Below are 15448 nucleotides of genomic sequence, written 5' to 3'. Positions count from 1 at the left end.
CACTTAAAGTGACTTCCCCTGGGTCCCAGGTACTTTCTGAGCCTTAATTTCCTCTGTAAGATGGGGGTTGGATACCTTAGCTCACTTAGTTCTTGCAGCACCTATGATGTAGCTAAGGTACAAAAAAGGAAGAGGACAGGACCTAACCTCTTTTGGCTCTATTTAAAAATGAATGAGGAACTGAATGAACTTCAGTTTGCACGTTGATGTAGGACTAGGGGACCTTTTTTTAGAGTATGTTTGGAAATGTTTATTTTTTCCTTTTGAAATGGCTTTTGTAGGTGTGGTAGTGGGACACAGAGGAGCAGTCACAGAGTGTGGTGCAAGTGACCACGAAGTCAAGGGTTCAACTTTGTTGACATGATGGAATTTTTTAGAGTAGCAGAATCCCAGGGCCTATGCTTTAAGGTACGGCTCCCTGGGGAACTTTGTTTAGAAATTAATCCTAAACTATCGAAGGGCTTACAAACTAGAAAATTTCTGCGTATCTCAGGCCTTGAGAATTGCTAATGAATATTGTCTAAATGTCCCTTACAAGCTTGCTTCTCCACCTGGCCCTGTGGAACAGGTCTGTTGGGTTCAGGATCTGCTTTGGAAGGGTGATGAAATTTCGAGCTGCTGAACCAGATGTGGAACTGCTTTGCTAACTGGTGTCTGCCCAGTTTAAGCCCTCTCCATCCCACAGCAGTGAAAGGAAATCATGTTTCTTCCCAAGTGCTAACATTCCTGTGAGGCCTTACACTTTACCCAAGTCCTCCTGATACATTTGTCTTCCTAATAAGTGCTGTAATATCGAGGCTTGATTTCCACCCCCGCCCCCCGCCCCCAGCAAGACGGAGTCTTGCTCTGTTGCCCAGGCTAGGGTGCAGTGGCGCGATATCGGCTCACTGCAACCTCCTCCTCATGGGTTCAAGCGATTCTCCTGTCTCCTGTAATCCCAAGAGGCTGGGATAACAGGTGCGTGCCACTACACCAGGCTAATTTTTGTATTTTTAGTAAAGACAGGGGTTCAACATGTTGACCATGCTGGTCTTGAACTCCTGACCTCGTGATCCACCCACCTTGGCCTCCCAAAGTGCTGGAATTACAGGTGTGAGCCAGCACCGAGGCTTGATTTTTATGCCCATTTTCCATGGACATAGATGAAGGCACTGAGACAGAGAAATTAGATGATTTGCCAATGCTTCCTATGCTGATGAAGTGGAATGAACTTGGATTTTCTGACGTAGGATTCCATGTTCTTCGCTGTCCTATGAAAATGAGGTGGAAGATGCCCTGACTGAGGAAGCCTGCCTGTCTAGGAGCCCCTTCTCTGGTCAAAAGTTGTTTTTTTTGTTTTTGTTTTTGTTTTTTTGAGGCGGAGTCTGGCTCTCTTGCCCAGGCTGGAGTGCAGTGGCCGGATCTCAGCTCACTGCAAGCTCCGCCTCCCGGGTTCACGCCATTTTCCTGCCTCAGCCTCCCGAGTAGCTGGGACTACAGGCGCCCGCCACTTCGCCCGGCTAGTTTTTTGTATTTTTTAGTAGAGACGGGGTTTCATTGTGTTAGCCAGGATGGTCTCGATCTCCTGACCTCGTGATCCGCCCGTCTCGGCCTCCCAAAGTGCTGGGATTACAGGCTTGAGCCACCGCGCCCAGCCAAAAGTTGTTTTTTAAAAATCCTTGCTGCATTTCAGCATGAATGAGTATCCACTGTGTTCACAGCACAGTGCTAGATGGTGTTAGGAATGAAATGGCCTACAGAGGCTATGACAGAGGAACAACTCTAAATCTTTGGAGCACTGAGGAAGGGGATTAGAAAGATCTTCACAAGGACTTTAGCATTTGGGCTGAGTTGTGAAGGGTGAGTAAATAGGATTTTAGAAGGTAAAGGAGTGGGCATGGTGTTGATTTAGATAGAATTAGACAAAGTTGGGAATAATTTGGCATGCTTTAGGAATATGTGTCAGAGTACTGCATAGGACAGAGGTTCTCAAACTTGAATGTGTCTATGAACTCCCAGGGTATACCCCCAAAGATCTGAATCTGGAAGGTCTGGAATGTTGTCCAACAGGAACACCTAACTAGTGGAAGGGGCAGGATCAGAGAAGCCTTCTCAGGGATAAGCTGAGGTCTTAAAGGGGTGGAAGGAGAGAACAGCTGTGTTCCAGGCTGAGTGAACAGCCATTTTGAAGGGCTTGACCAGTGCTGGTGCTCGAGTGTCTGGGTTTTGTGTAGACCACACTCTTGATAACTGTGGTGTTTGTTATCTTCCTCAAACAGGTTTTGGTCAGGTGCCTCCTTGCTTCAGTGTGTTCTTTATAAGTCGGGATTCTTGGTGATAAGCGGCAAAAACCACTTCTATCTAGCTTGAACAGAAAAGGATTTGTTAGAAGGGTGGTGCATGGAGTGACTAAAAGCTGGAGAGTCAATTTGGAAAATGGGCCAGAACCAAGGAGGCTCCTGCTTAGTACTCCTCTGCCTTCATGATCTGTATATTGTCTCTGCTTTCCTGGGTCATTCCCTCAAGGGTCACACTCCTTGTGGGAGCATGCACAAATCAGAGCTAACTGGCAGGAAACCTTCCCTCACTTGAGGACTGCCCAATGGGGATGCTCCAAAGGAAGATCAGGGTGCTAATGGGAGGGTCAGGTCTGATGATGGACAAATGGAACAGAAGTGGCAAATGCCCACCATGTATTCTGTGTCTCTCTTTGCCTCTGAAATAAAAGCAGTTTCTGCAGCCAAATGCATATGGTAGCATTAAGTCAGGCCTTTCACAATTTAACTATAGGCAGCTCCATCTCCATTTTGCACCGTGCTCTCTACTTCAGCAGCTTGCAGGACATTTCCTGGTGCTGTGGTTTGCTCAAACTATTTTCTTTGCCTGGAATACCCTTCCCTGTCTCTAATTTATAAACCCTTTTCATCCTTTAAGCTCGGTTTTCACTGCCTGCCAGGATGGATCAGTCCTTTCTCTACTCTCTGACAGCCCTTTCTTTGTGAGGCACTTGTCTGTTCTTGCCCTTGTGGCAGTTTAGGGAGTTGGTTAGGTTTCTCTGTCTTCTCTGTGAGCATGGGAGGTGGGAAGAAAACCAATCCTTTTCAGTCTTTGCTGTGTGCAGAGTTCCACACAAGGCACATAGGATCCTCCAGCTCCCAGCCCAGAGTACATGGCATATGCAAATTTGAGTGGATGTTTGCATTTTTGTTTGTTTGTTTTTTGTTTTTGTTTATGTTTTTTTTGAGATGGAGTCTTGCTCTGTTGCCCAGGCTGGAGTGCAGTGGTGCAATCTCAGGCTCACTGCAACCTCCGCCTCCTGGGTTCGCGCCATTCTCCTGCCTCCACCTCCCGAGTAGGTGGGACTATAGGCACTTGCCACTATGCCTGGCTAATTTTTTGTATTCTTTAATAGAGACGGGGTTTCACTGTGTTAGTCAGGATGGTCTCGATCCCCTGACCTCGTAATCTGCCCGCCTCAGCCTCCTAAAGTGCTAGGATTACAGGTGTGATCCACGGCGCCCGGCCAGATGTTTGCATTTGTAGCGTGATTTGATAACCTGCTTTGCGAGTATTCTTTTTCTCCTTAGTTTTAGGGAGATTTGGGGGCATGGTAATGAATGGAAGGGTAAGATGGTGGGATGTTGGGGTCTTTCATTTTTGCCTGAATGGTTTAAGGACTGAAAAAAGTTGAGATCTCTTGCTTTGTAGACTCTGCCCCCAGGAGGAGGACACTTCAGGTGAAGTGACTTGTGCCTGATTTTGTTGGCAGTGGGTCACCTGTTGTGAAATGTGAGGGCCTCCTTTTGCAGAACAGGGTCATGCAGGATCAGTTCCTTGGAGTCTCACTCTGCGTCTCGCTCAATTTTGTAGTCTCCTGCTAAAAGAGAGTGAAAGAGGGAACAGTGTGATGCCAGGGCAGCAGCAGGTGAAGAGCTGGGAAATACAGGAAAGACCTGGGATGACACGTCCTTCTCTCTCTGAGCTTGGGGCATTCACTCTACTCGTTTGTGAATGAAGCACGTACTGAGCACCTGTCCAATGCCAGGCTCTCTTTGGTGATACCGTATGATAATAGAACCACAGCATCTGCATTATGTGGTAGCTAAGAGCTTGACTTTAAATCCCAACTCCACCACCTGCTGACTGGGTGACATTAGACAAGTTACTTAGCCTCTGAGTGCCTCATTGTCCTTACCTGTAAAATGGAGATGATAATGGCATCTACCTCAAAGTGTCATTGAGAGTAAATGAAATTTATGTAAATTGTTTAATATAATTGCTGACATATAGTAAAAGCTCAGTAAATGTTAATTCCTGTACTATTTTTTATTATTACTACTAATTTGCTCAATTTTTCTTTTTGATTGTTCTCAAAGTCTGTTTTTTGTTTTTTTTTTTTTGAGACGGAGTCTCGCTCTGTCGCCCAGGCTGGAGTGCAGTGGCGCTATCTCGGCTCACTGCAAGCTCCGCCTCCCGGGTTTACGCCATTCTCCTGCCTCAGCCTCCCGAGTAGCTGGGACTACAGGCACCCGCCACTTCGCCCGGCTAGTTTTTTGTATTTTTAGTAGAGACGGGGTTTCACCTATGTTAACCAGGATGGTCTCGATCTCCTGACCTCGTGATCCGCCCATCTCGGCCTCCCAAAGTGCTGGGATTACAGGCTTGAGCCACCGCGTCCGGCCTCAAAGTCTGTTTTTAAGAGCAGGCATTTAAAAATAATAAATGGGGCCGGGCGCGGTGGCTCAAGCCTGTAATCCCAGCACTTTGGGAGGCCGAGACGGGCGGATCACGAGGTCAGGAGATCGAGACCATCCTGGCTAACACAATGAAACCCCGTCTCTACTAAAAATACAAAAAAATTAGCCGGGCGCGGTGGCGGGCGCCTGTAGTCCCAGCTACTCGGGAGGCTGAGGCAGGAGAATGGCGTAAACCCGGGAGGCGGAGCTTGCAGTGAGCCGAGATAGCGCCACTGCACTCCAGCCTGGGTGACAGAGCGAGACTCCGTCTCAAAAAAATAAATAAATAAATAAATAAAAATAAAAATAAAAATAATAAATGGGATAAGAGACACAGCCTTTCAAACATTGGATGACAAGAATCTTGTGTCTCTATTTTAGCATTAGGCAAGGATTGGAGTCCCTGGCTGCAGCAGAGGGTGGGGTTCTTGCATGGGTGGGGACTCTGGTTGATTGCCTCATTGCAGAGCCTAACCGCTGGGAGGTGGGGCAACCCCAGTGAGAAACTCCTAGGAGGAAGCACCTCCCTGTGGTGGTTGGGGCAACTTCTGTAGCAGGGCTGCAGCCCTGTGAAAAGAGCACAGGGCTTAGAGGAGGGAATAAGTCTCCTCTCTCTGTCTGCTACTCACTCCCCCACCTACCTGAGATGGTGTGCAGGTCACCCCCTCTTTGGACTTGGACTTTTCTTTCTGTGTAGAAACCACGACCAACACCGCTTTTCAAGCACTTAGTGCCAGGCACTATCTGTCCCAGGTGATTTACATACGTTAACTCACTTAAAACAGCGCTTGAAACGGCTACCTCACAGGGTGATTTTGAAGATTATTTAACACAGTATGTGAAAGTAAAGGTGTTAAAAGGAAAAATGAGGGAGCCACAGTGTTAATGAAGTAATTTTCCAGTAAAAAAAAAAAACAAAAACCATGTTTAAACTTTGTATATAAATATATACATATACACACATACACTGAAGTAAATAGCACTGAAAAACAGCAACAACAGCTTTTTAAGCAACATTCCAACAGGTTCCTCTTGTACCATGTATCCCTTTCTATCTGAACACTTTGCATGCAGTCCTGGCAGATTTTTAATTAATTAATTAATTTATTTATTTTTATTTTTTGGAGCTGGAGTTTCACTCTGTCGCCCAGGCTGGAGTACAATGGCACGATCTCAGCTACTGCAACCTCCGCCTTCCAGATTCAAGCGATTCTCCTGCCTCAGCCTCCGAAGTAGCTGGGAAACAGGTGCTTGCTGCCATGCCCAGCTAATTTTTGTATTTTTTTCACCATGTTAACAGGCCAGGCTGGTCTTGAACTCCTGACCTCAGGTGATCCTCTCGCCTCAGCCTCCCAAAGTGCTGGGATTACAGGTGTGAGCCACCGCGCCCACCAGACAGATGTTTTTGCAGAGGGTTTCTTACCATAACATGTGCCTCTTGGAGGCATTTATTTTTGTATCTGGCACTTTTTTTTTTTTTTTTTTTTTGAGACTGAGTCTGGCTCTGTTGCCCAGGCTGGAGTGCAGTGGCCGGATCTCAGCTCACTGCACGCTCCGCCTCCCGGGTTTACGCCATTCTCCTGCCTCAGCCTCCGGAGTAGCTGGGACCACAGGCGCCCGCCACCTCGCCCGGCTAGTTTTTTGTATTTTTTAGTAGAGACGGGGTTTCACTGTGTTAGCCAGGATGGTCTCGATCTCCTGACCTTGTGATCCGCCCGTCTCAGCCTCCCAAAGTGCTGGGATTACAGGCTTGAGCCACCGCGCCCGGCTGTATCTGGCACTTAATAGGGTCTCAGTTAATGTTTCTTGAATGCATGTCTTAAGGGATGTGTCTTTTATTAATTTATACTTTACTTAAAAAGAGGGAGCTTATTCTAGAAAAGAGCATCTTGTCAAGGCGTATGGTCTCATTTAAAGAATAATTTAATAATTTGGATAGGAAGGTATGCTTGTAAAATACAGCCAGGCAAAAATATCTCTTCCTCATTCTCCTTGATGCGTCCGTTACATACATGTTCACCCTGAGATTGAAATGAACATTGAAAGTAATGAGATGGGCTGGGCGCAGTGGCTAAAGCCTGTAATCCCAGCACTTTGGGGGGTGGAGGCGGGTGGATCATGAGGTCAGGAGATCGAGACCACCCCGGCTAACATGGTGAAACCCCGTCTCTACTAAAAAAAATACAAACAATTAGCCGGGCGTAGTGGCACATGTCTCTGTAGTCCCAGCTACTTGGGAGGCTGAGGCAGGAGAATCGCTTTAACCCGGGAGGTGGAGTCTGCAGTGAGCCGAGATCACACCAGTGCACTCCAGCCTGGGCAACAGAGTGAGGCTCCGTCTCAAAAAAAAAAAAAAAAAAGTAACGAGATGGGGCCGGGTGCCTTGGCTCATGCCTTGTAATCCCAGCACTTTGGGAGGCTGAGGCAGGTGGATTAAGAGGGCAGGAGATCAAGACCATCCTGGCTAACATGGTGAAATCTCGTCTCTACAAAAAATACCAAAAATTAGCCAGGTGTGGTGGTGGGCGCCTGTAGTCCCAGCTACTCAGGAGGGTGAGGCAGGAGGATCACTTCAGAACCTGGGAGGCGGAGGTTGCAGTGAGCTGAGATGGCGCCACTGCACTCCAGCCTGGCGACAGAGCAAGACTTCCTCTCAAAACAAAAAAAAGTAATGAGATAATTACAAGTACCCCTCCACAGAGCCCCAAATCTCCTTTTTTGTTACTCCAAGTCTGTCTTACATATTGTGATGAGGATAAATATAAAATCCAAGAAATGTTTGTTTTGTAAAGGGAGAAAAGTGTGGGTAGAGGAGAGACTCAGACAAACCTAAATATAGATATAAATTCAAATCTCAGTTCACCCACTTTGTAGCTTATGTAGGGGGCTTTGGCAAATTATCTAATTTCTTTGAATCTTAGATTCCTCACTTCTTTCTTTTCTTTCTTTCTTTTTTTTTTTTTTTTTTTTTTTTGATAGCCTTTGTCCCCTGGACTGGAGTGCAGTGGTGACAACTTGGTTCACTGCCTCCAGGGTTCAAGCGATCCTCCTGCCTCAGCCTCCCGAGTAGCTGGGATTACAGGTACCCGCCACCATGCCCAGCTAATTTTTGTGTTTTTGGTAGAGATGGGATTCCACCATGTTGACCAGGCTGGTCTCTAACTCCTGACCTCAAGTGATCCGCCTGCCTTGGCCTCTCAAAGTGCTGGGATTACAGGCATGAGCCACTGGGCCCGACCAGTTTCCTCACTTTTAAAATATAATAATAATATTGGTTTCAGGGTTGATATAATGTACTAAGTGGGTATCAGTGGTAGCTACTTTTATGTTGTCCTCATAAAGGACATGAATTAATTTAATTTCAGTAATACTACCTTCTATACATTTAAATAAAATATAAATATGCTTTCTACCCAGAAAATAGGTTTATTAGCTTTGTCACTTTGTTGGTTTTGTTCTTAAATATCAATAGTGTGACCACTGGCTTTTATTCAAAGGTTTAATTGGAATCTAACTTGGGGATTTACCCCCCGCTTTTTTTTTTTTTTTTTTTTTTTGAGACAGAGTCTTGCTCTGTTGCCCAGGCTGGAGTGCAGTGGCATAATCTCGGCTCACGCAAGCTCTGCCTCCCGGGTTCATGTCCTTCTCCTGCCTCAGTCTCCCAAGTATCTGGGACTGCAGGTGCCGTCACCACGCCCAGCTAATTTTTTTGTATTTTTAGTAGAGATGGAGTTTCACCATGTTAGCCAGGATGGTCTCGATCTCCTGACCTCGTGATCCGCCTGCCTCGGCCTCCCAAAGTGCAGGGATTATAGGCGTGAGCAACCGTGCCTGGCCAACCCTTTTTAGATTTGTATTTAAAAAAAAGAAAAGCAAACTATGGAAAGTCGGCATGGTCTGGGCTGCTTGGGAGCCTGAGGCAGGAAGATCACTTGACTCCAGGCATTTGAGACTATCCTGGGCAACATAGTAAAGCCCTGCTTCTTTTAGTTTTTTTTTTATTTTTTTTTTGAGACGAAGTCTCACTCTTGTCGCCCAGTCTGCAGCGAATGGTGCATACTTGGCTCACTGCAACCTCCGCCTCCCGGGTTCAAGCGATTCTCCTGCCTCAGCCTTCCAAGTAGCTGGGATTACAGGTGTGTACCACCACGCCCAGCTAATTTTTTGTATTTTAAGTAGAAACAGGGTTTCACCATGTTGGCCAGGCTGGTCTTGAACTCCTGACCTCAGATGATCCACCCGCCTTGGCCTCCCAAAGTGCTGGGATTACAGGCGTGAGCCACTGTACCCAGCCAATAAGGCCCTGCTTCTAAAGACACTTAAAAAAAAAAAACAAAGCAAAACTATGGGGGCCTGGCCTGGGAGGGAGAAAAAAAAAAGGAAAAAAAGTGAAATAATTAAATACATTTTATTATGTGCTTGATGTATTTCTGTGCATTGATATATATCCGTCGGTTTGGACTATTCCCATATTTACAATTAAGTAACTGAGTCTCAAGGAAATTAATTAATTTTTCAAAGATAGCACGGTGATTACATTACTGACGTCACAGCCACTTCTCTTTGAATTTAATTGTGAAATCTCCGTTCAGTTTGGCCTTGCAAAACAGTCCTTGGTTTAGCTTTTTGACATCTTGCTTTTCTCCTTAAATCTGATCCCTTGTCACCCTTTTTTAATTTTTTTGTTTTTTCCTCTCCTGACTTTTGTCTGAAACCCCGAACCCTACAGGCCATGGGAGATGACCTGTTTCCCAGTTTTAGTCACTTTTTGGGCCATATTTATAACCAAAACTCTTATTTAACCAGTTTTCAGAAAATTCTCAGCTTCTTCATCAATTGAAGTTACCTGACTTTTTATTCCAGCCATTCTGATATTCTCAGAATGATTTTTTTTTTTTTTTTGGAGATGGAGTTTTACTCTTTTTGCCTAGGCTGGAATGCAGTGGCACGGTCTCAGCTCACTGCAACTTCCACCTCCTGGGTTCAAGTGATTCTTCTGCCTCAGCCTCCCGAGTAGCTGGGATTACAGGCATGTGCCACTATGCCCAGCTAATTTTTGTATTTTTAGTAGAGATGGGGTTTCACCATGTTGGCCGGCTGGTTTCAAACTCCTGACCTGAGGTGATGCATCTGCCTTGGCCTCCCAAAGTGCTAGAATTACAGGTGTGACGCACTGCACCCGGCCAGTGATTCTTAATTAGTTCATGATATTATGGGGTTCTAGGCAGGAGAGCAGCCTCTGCCTCCTCTACCCCATATAAACCAGAATGAGCAACTGCTGGGCTGGAGGAGCTCTCCTTCTTAGAGCATTGTTGGACAACTTGCTATGGGTTCTCCTTCATTTTTAATAAGGAGAATGGCCAAGTTCACTACCATGAGTTGTAGGGCCCTTTGTGCTTTGGCCCCTAACAACCTGCCCAGTATGGTGCCCTACCCATCACCCATTCTCTTCAACAGCCTACCATGCAGCTTCATGTCTCCCTGCCTTGGCTCATGAGATTCCCTGGCCTAGACTGTACTTTGCATCCTGATCAGCCTTCAATCCAACTCCGTCAGGGAACTGTTGACCTGCTGGAGTTTGTGATTTTGTCATGTTCCCTGTGTCCTCTTTGGTGTCTTGTAGATGCACATCTCTGCTGTGACAGCCTTCACAAACCATGCTGTGATCCTTTCACTAACTCTTGAGGTCAAGGACTAATTTATTATCTCTGTGCCTGGTACACAATGGATGCTTAACCCATTGAAATCCTTCTGTATTTACATACTTACCTCCCTAAAAGTGAAAGCTTTGCAGAAATTACATAGATTTGTCCAGATTTTCCAGGCTAGTCTAACTTTTAAAAATATCTTAGGCCGGGCGCGGTGGCTCAAGCCTGTAATCCCAGCACTTTGGGAGGCTGAGACGGGCGGATCACGAGGTCAGGAGATCGAGACCATCCTGGCTAACACGGTGAAACCCCGTCTCTACTAAAAAATACAAAAAACTAGCCGGGCGAGGTGGCGGGCGCCTGTAGTCCCAGCTACTCGGGAGGCTGAGGCAGGAGAATGGCGTGAACCCGGGAGGCGGAGCTTGCAGTGAGCTGAGATCCGGCCACTGCACTCCAGCCTGGGCGGCAGAGCAAGACTCCGTCTCAAAAAAAAAAAAAAAAAAAAAAATCTTACTCCATTATGAGGTGAAATATCCCTTCTAGTTCTGGTTCAGAAAGCATGATCAACATTTTTATAGGTTGCATGAAAGTTGCTATTGAGAACATTTCAGTGAGTTAGTGCCAGTGCCAGTTTTTTGTTTTTTTTTTTTTTTGGTTGTTGTTGGATTTGTGTGTGTGTGTTTTTTTTAGATGAAGTTTCACTCTTGCCCTCTTGCCACCCAGGCTAGAGTGCAGTGGCGCAATCTCGACTCACTGCAACCTCTGCCTCCCAGGTTCAAGCAATTCTCCTGCCTCAGCCTCCGGAGTATAGGTGGGATTACAGTCATCCACCACCACACCCAGCTAATTTTTATATTTTTAGTAGAGATGGGGTTTCACCATGTTGGCCAGGCTGATCTCCAACTCCTGACCTCAGGTGATCCACCTGCCTTGGCCTCCCAAAGTGCTGAGATTACAGGGGTGAGCCACCACGCCCGGCCGGTTTTTGTTTTAATACCAGTATGCTTGGTGCTTGAAGCGGCACAGGGAAAGGAAGATTTTCTTCATGCACTTGTAGAACACAAGACATAAGAAAAACATCTTTAAAATTTATTTATTTAGAATCCGGGGGAGGTGGCTTATGCCTAAAATCCCAGCACTTTGGGAGGCTGAGGCAGGCAGACCACTTGAGGCCAGGAGTTCAAGACCAGCCTGGCCAAAATGGTGAAACCCCGTCTCTACTAAAAATACAAAAATTAGCTGGGTGTGGTGGTACGTGCCTGTAATCCCAGCTATTCAGGAGCCTGAGGCTTGAGAATCACTTGAACCTGGGAAGCAGAGGCAGAGGTGGAGGCGGAGGCGGAGGCAGAGCCAGAGGCAGAGGCTGCAATGAGCCGAGATCACACCACTGCACTCCAGCCTGGGCAACAGAGTGAGACGGTCTCAAAAAATAAATAAATAAAATAAAATTTATTTATTTATTTATTTTTATTTTTATTTTTTTTGAGACGGAGTCTCGCTCTGTCGCCCAAGCTGGAGTGCAGCAGCACGATCCTGGCTCACTGCAAGCTCTGCCTCCTGGGTTCAAGCCATTCTCCTGCCTCAGCCTCCCGAGTGACTGGAACTACAGTCGCCCGCCACCGCGCCCGGCTCATTTTTTGTATTTTTAGTAGAGACGGGATTTCACCATGGTCTCGATCTCCTGACCTTGTGATCCGCCCGCCTCGGCCTCCCAAAGTGCTGGGATTACAGGCATGAGCCACCGCGCCTGGCTAAATTTATTTATTTAGTGACCGGGTCTTGCTTTGTTGCCTAGGCTGACCTTGAATTCCTAGGTTCAAGCGATCCTTCCACCTTAGCCTCCCTTGTAGCTGGACCAATAGGCATGTGCAGCATTTTTTTTAAAAAAAAAACACTATATGTAATATAGCAAAGTAAAGTTTTTTAAAAGTTAAAAACATACTGTTATACTAAAACGTCATGAGCACATATCAGAGTTATTAACATTGTTAACGAAGATAACAGGATGACAAATGGATCAAAGGAGTTTGCAAGAAACTGATATTTACATAGTAGAAAAAAGAATGCAGGAATAAGATTGCAAATTTAAATGCAAAACTAGGGCCAGTAGTCCCAGCGTTTTGGGAGACTGAGGCAAGTGGATCACCTGAGGTCAGGAGCTGAAGACCAGCTTCATCTACTAAAGTTTCAGTAAACTTTGTCTACTAAAAATACAAAAATTAGCTGGGTGTGGTGGTGGGCATCTGTAGTACCAGCTACTCAGGAGGCTGAGGCAGAATTGAAACTGGGAAGTGGAGGTTGCAGTGAGCCAAGATTGTGCCACTGCACTCCAGCCTGGGTGACAGAACGAGACTCTGCCTCAAAAAAAAAGGCAAAACTAGTTAATGTCCTACAGTTCAATGAAAACAAAAGCTTAAAGGTTATCTTTTCTACCAAACAGAAATCATTGTAACGTAACAATTTTCTGCAGACTAACATCTAACTTTACAGAATGGGAGCCCTAATCAGTAGTAAATAGAAAGTCAAACAAGGTGATGATTCCGTAGAGCATCAGATAACCTTTAGGCAGGCATCATAGACAGTATTCTAGTATAACTTTTTTTTTTTTTTTTTTTTGAGTCAGGGACCTTGCTCTGTTGTTCCAAGCTTGAGTACAGTGGTACAGTCATGGTTCACTGCAGCCTTGAACTCTGGCCTCAAGTGATCTCCCATCTCAGCCTACCAAGTAGCTGGGACTACAGGCTTGTGTCACCAGGCCCGACCAAGTTTTTTTTATTTTTTAGAGAGATAGGGTCTCCTATTTTGTCCAGGCTGGGATGCAATAGCATGATGATGGCTCACTGAAGCCTTAAATTCCTGGCCTTAAGTGATCCTCCTGCCTTAGTCTCCTGAGTAACTGGAATTTTAGTATAACTTTAAAGAGGCATAGAACTTTTTTTTGGTCTTATTTCCAAGTTTTAGTTACTTTTTCTTTCTTGTTTTCTTGAGATACGGTCTTGCTGTGTCACCCAGGCTGGAGTACACTGACACAAACTCTGCTGACTGCAGTCTCCACCTCCCAGGCTTAATCAATCCTCCCACCTCAGCCTCCCAAGTAGCTGGGCCTACAGGTGCGTGCCACCATGCCCCGCTAAAGTTTGTATTTTTTGTAGGGATGGGTTCTCGCTATGTTGCCCAGGCTGGTCTCAAACTCCTGAACTTGAGAGATCTGGCCACCTCAGCCTCTCAAAGTGCTGGGGTTACAGGCATGTGCCACCACACCTGGCCAATAATTTTCTTTAACAAAATAAATCACAATTGAGTTCAAGAACTAAAAGATAGCTAGATCATCTGAGGTGTAAAAGAGTCCTTGGTGAAAGCAATTTTTAGTTTTGAAGTAGAATTGTGAAATTCAGACTTTGGAGAAAGGAAGAGGGTAGTTAGTCACAAGTAGAAAAGAGGAGGCATGGCACTTACATTCAAAGAAAAATTGCCGTACCCCACCCCTCAAAGGCATGTGCAGAAAAGGGAGTGAGTACTTGTCCAGGGTGGATGATGAACTAAAGTGGGTGGGAAGTGAAAATCCTTGGAACAGAGGGAGCAATTCATAGGAAGCTTGGAAACTTGTGTTTAAGAATTTGATTTGATTTAAGGGCTGGGCACAGTGGCTCACGCCTGTAATCCCAGCACTTTGGGAGGCCGAGGCGGGTGGATCACCTAAGGTCAGGAGTTCAAGACCAGCCTGGCCAACACGGCGAAACCCCATTTCTACTAAAAATACAAAAATTAGCTGGGCATGGTGGCAGGCACCTGTAATCCCAGCTACTTGGGAGGCTGAGACAGGAGAGTTGCTTGAACCTGGGAGACAGAGGTTGCAGTGAGCCGAGATCACACCACTGCACTCCAACCTGGGCGATAGAGCAAGACTCTGTCTCAAAAAAACAGAATTTTCTTTGATTTAAAAGACTGTTGGATGAACAAGATATTCAAAGAAGATGTTCGTCACTGGGTAGGAGGCTATGGTTGAAATTAAGGCAGAGTGTGGAAGTGGAGTGAAGAGGTAAGTCCATGATGCTAAGGAAGGAGACCTGAGTGAACTTAAGGCAGGAGGAAAAAGAAAGAGCAATGGAAAGTGGAGCTGCAGATCCCTCTCCTGTTCAGACTGTAAGAGCTGGCTCAGGTCCCCTGCTACAATAGGCCAGAAAAGCCTGGACTTCCACTGCTTTTTCCTGCAGAGCTGAGTCCCTCCGGGGCTGCCATGAGAGGCGGTGAGAGAGAGCACTAGACAGGGAAGACCATTTGAGAATTCCTTTGGGTTTCCTTTGTGATTCCTTTTTCTTCTCATTCTGAATTGTTTTATTTTATTATGTAATATTTGGTATATGCGAAGGAATACATGACACCTTTGTGTATGTTACGAAACACAAGCATTTGAGAATCCGCACCTCTCCACCCAATTTTTCTTTGTGGTTTCTTTGCCAGTAAAAGAGTTCACTCATCCGTTGCTTAAAATATAGGATGCTTGAGTCACCAGCTTGCCATCCTGTGTCATTCAACACCTCCTCCAGACTCTTCCCAGGAAGGTGACCCAGAACCCCCTTGAAATACATGATACCGTCTCTGTGCTCTGATGTGCCCCCTGGTGTTTGAGTGGAGTGATTTTTAGACAGCAGTTTGCCTGTTAAAACCTTCCCTTTGTGGCCGGGCGTGGTGGCTCAAGCTTATAATCCCAGCACTTTGGGAGGCTGAGACGGGCGGATCACGAGGTCAGGAGATCGAGACCATCCTGGCTAACACAGTGAAACCCCGTCTCTACTAAAAATGCAAAAAAAAAAAAAAAAAAATTAGCTGGGTGTGGTGGTGGGCACCTGTAGCTACACAGGAGTATGAGGCAGAAGAATGGCATGAACCTGGGAGGTGGAGCTTGCAGTGAGCCGAGAACGCGCCAGTGCACTCCAGCCTGGGCGACAGACTGTCTCAACAACAACAACAAAAAAACTTTCCCTTTGTTGCCTATATTATTGCTTGCATTTTAGGGCTTCTCAATTGAAGGATGTGGTTGAAAGAGCCCAGTTCCTCAACTGCTCCTCTGGGTGACTAGAGTGC

At 46.0% G+C, this 15448-nt stretch overlaps 1 protein-coding gene and 1 long non-coding RNA gene across 14 annotated transcripts in view; one reads left to right on the top strand and one right to left on the bottom strand.

Annotated features, from left to right (window-relative positions):
• The window catches only part of SREBF2 (sterol regulatory element binding transcription factor 2), a 79528-nt gene that overhangs the window by 13426 nt on the left and 50654 nt on the right, over positions 1–15448 (top strand). The window lies entirely within an intron of this gene.
• Positions 10237–15187, bottom strand: LOC144331662 (uncharacterized). The gene is made up of 3 exons (XR_013399005.1): positions 13463–15187; positions 12111–12586; positions 10237–10429 (listed from the first exon to the last, which is right to left on the bottom strand). It is a non-coding gene; the product is annotated as an uncharacterized LOC144331662 (long non-coding RNA).

Source organism: Macaca mulatta, chromosome 10 (assembly GCF_049350105.2).
Source record: "Macaca mulatta isolate MMU2019108-1 chromosome 10, T2T-MMU8v2.0, whole genome shotgun sequence".
NCBI classification, from domain to species: Eukaryota; Metazoa; Chordata; class Mammalia; order Primates; family Cercopithecidae; genus Macaca; species Macaca mulatta.
This window is presented reverse-complemented; position numbering and strand designations above follow the sequence as displayed.